Source organism: Bison bison, unplaced genomic scaffold (genome assembly GCF_000754665.1).
Source record: "Bison bison bison isolate TAMUID 2011002044 unplaced genomic scaffold, Bison_UMD1.0 scf7180017864313, whole genome shotgun sequence".
Classification (NCBI taxonomy): domain Eukaryota; kingdom Metazoa; phylum Chordata; class Mammalia; order Artiodactyla; family Bovidae; genus Bison; species Bison bison.
The window spans coordinates 2,871,262-2,874,601 of record NW_011494885.1 but is presented as its reverse complement, the minus strand read 5'-3'; positions in this window follow the sequence as shown (position 1 = coordinate 2,874,601).

The window sequence follows — 3,340 nt, the reverse complement described above, 5'->3', positions numbered from 1 at the left end:
CCAGAAGCATGAGTGTGGAACGAACCAGGGCTCCAGGAAGATATGAAAGAACGCCCTGGCCCTGTTGGCCTCCCCCGGTGCCCGGTGTCCACGGACACACTCACCCCTGTGCTAAGCTGGGAGACCCAAAGCCAAGCCGGCTGGGTGGGCCCTGAGACCGTCCCGTCACCTGGGGCTGCTGCCTCCGCGGGCGCTCATTACACGTTACATTCTTCTTGCATCAGGATCGCCCGCGCCACCTTTCTGGGACTGAAAGGACCAGAGAGCGAGCGGTGGGCGGCGCGCACAACTGAGCCGGAATGCATGGTTCGGCCAGAGCTGCCACCGCGGCGGGGAGGGCGGAGGGGGCGCCAAGCTGGGACCCCACCGGCAGCTGCAGCCTCGCCTCCTCGGGGCGGCCCTAGCGGCACATGGGGTGCAGCCTCCTGCCCCAACCAGTCGTCTTCCCACGCGCCGGCTTGGAGCCCGCGGGCAGCTGAGCCCTGGGCCGGCCCCGGCCTGCGTCCCGACTGCCGCACGCCCCTTCCTGCTCTTGCTTCCCGCCGTCTCCTCCTGGGTTTTCGGTCTCGGGAGGGCGCCCCTCCAGCCTCGGCCGCCGCTCCCCTCCTCTCGGGTTTTGCGGGTTCCCAGACGGGGCTGGAGCTGACGCCGCCTGCTCGACCCAGGGCCCTGCAGGCCGTGCGGGCCCGCTTGGTCCAGGGGTTTCCTGGACGCCCGGTCCTCGGACTCGGACTCCGCTCTCCGTGTCCTTCGACGCCCCCTCGGAGCGTGTGTCCTAAAACCCTTCCGACGCCTCCTTTGACTACCAGTTCCCGCGGGCCTCCTGCAACGCCAAGACCTCCCCCACGTGGCCTTTGGACAATTTCAACCTCCTTTTCCTTTTTTCCCCTCCATCACCTCAGCCACGTCTTAGGTCGCCCGGAACGCCCCGAGCTCCAGGAACGCGCCCCCCCCAATCTTCCTCCTCATCCCCCCAGCTCCGCAGCGCGCCCCGGGGAGCCTTCTTGCCCTTGGAGGGGGTCTGGGGCTCAGTCTTGGTGGAGACGCATTCATTCCAGCAGGTTCCCCGCCGTTTCAGGCCTTCCTCAGGACCACGGTGACCACTTGACAGGCTGCCTCTTCCACCTTCATGCGATTCGGAGGTGTCCTCCGCCATGACGGACAAAACCTGGAGCAGGGCCTCTTGTCTTCCTTGTTCCTCAGCCCAGCGACTCCACCACAGAAACCATTTTCAACATCTCCCCACGAGTTTTGATATCTGATGAAATCCCATGGGCCACGATGGCTAGAGCTTGGGGTCCTCCACATCCTTCTGGGTGACCTGGCCGTCTCATTTCTAGGACTCACCTCCGGAAGAGTCACTGCCCTTGAGGGTCTCATCAGGTGTGTCCCTCTCAAGCACAAGAGCCACCAGGTCAGGATGCCGCTTCTGGCTCCTCTGATGGTCAAGCTTATCAAATCCAAGGGCTCTTTCTCTGTCACCTCCTTCTTGGTTTTGTCCAAAAGAGTCACATGGCCAAGAACTCCGTGGGACTCTCTGCCTCATTCACGTCTCTGCAGGCCTTCCTTGCAGCCTGTCTGGAGTATCGTGTGCAGCACACTGTCCTTGTCATTTGTCCCTGCTCAGGTCCTCCTCTTTCACCTCTGCCATCCTGAGGCCCAGGCTCTGATGGAAGAAGGGTCCTTAGAATCACTTTTTGCAGAGGTACGTGGCTGCCCTCCTCGGCCCCTCTTTTGGCCTCTGGCTCTATTTCTGTGACCCTCCCCCTACCACCCGTGCTAGCCTTGTTGGCTGCACCAGAAAGGGGGACCTGGGTCTTCTAATTAGGAGGGGTGTCCCCGGGGCCCTGGCCGCTGTAGCCTGTGGGGCCTTGCAACCAGCAGCTATTGTTTCATCTGCCTCAGGACTCTCATGTCCTCTGTGCGATCCTTGTACAGAATCCTCCAGACGCTGTCCTTGTCTGGGATCTCCTAAGGAATGGTGGCATGATTAATGTCCTCCACAAACTCTACCAGGGTGCCCTTGGCCTTCTTGTCCCTCGCAGCTCTCATGTTCTGGGCAGAAAGACCGGCTGCAGGACGGCTTTGACAGCTGCCTGCTCCGGGTCCTCTGGGGAGCCCCCTGCACTAGTTGGGGCCTCCTGGATGACCAACCACAACTCTCCCTCCTGCTCCAGCCAAGTGTGACCCACACAGCCCCTCCCAATCCCCCAGTTTCTTTGGAGAGCATCAGAGCTGGCAGCAGACTTTGGCTCCCGGGGCGCTGGCACCCCTCCCTCTCCCATTGGCTACCTCCGGTTCCATGGCAACTGCTTTTAGGCTGTTGCCAGTGTCTGAGCATTTGTTTTAAGAAACCCAGTGAAAATGGGAAGATGCATTTTGTTGGTTCACTGGACGGGCCTCACACAGAGAACTCCATTCCACTCACTCGGGGACCGAGTCTGGGGGGAACCTGGCCTTAATGGGGTGGGGGTGATCAGTCCTCACTCGGGATAATCTGGGTCTGGAGTGAGTTTAATGGTGAGGGCCAGGAGGCGGGGTGTGGACTGAAGCCAATGCTGGGGTGGGGATGCAAGTGGGAAGTCTGGGTCCCGGCAGGACGAAGGGCCTTGAAGGTGGCCAGATGAGACGGAGGCTGAGTCGGGGTCTAGCAGCAGCCCAGGCCTGGGGCAGAGGTACATGTGCTGTCCGGGTTTTACAGCCCTCTGGGCTTGGGGGGACCTTCTCTGTAGAGTGGAGCAGGTGTGGGCGGGGCTTGGAGGTCAAGTCCCACCCATGGGAGGGGGCTCAGGCCAGCCCAGATCATTGGAAGATAGTGGCCCACAGGAGGCCGCTTGAATGGTATCTCAATACCTGCCCTATTGACACCCCAAAGGCTCCCCAGTATGGTCAAGGAGACTGCACCCCATGACACCTCCGACCTGCCCCTTCAAACCCTAGGGCCTGCCGTCCCTCCTCCCCTCCCCACACTGTGGTGGTGACCCAGGCCCCAGGCTCCAGGATGGGCCCCAGGTAACGACATTCATCCTCTCCTTCCATCTGGGCAGAATATTAGAGATAAAATCAGCGAATTCGTATACAGGGTTATTGTTACCATCTTGAAACATGTATAATATCATATATGAAACGAGTCGCCAGTCCAGGTTCGATGCACGATACTGGATGCTTGGGGCTGGTGCACTGGGACGACCCAGAGGGATGGTACGGGGAGGGAGGAGGGTTCAGGATGGGGAACACATGTATACCTGTGGCGGATTCATGTTGATATATGGCAAAACCAATACAATATTGTAAAGTTAAACAAAAAAAATCAGCGATTTCTTTCTCCCCAGCCCAGCTG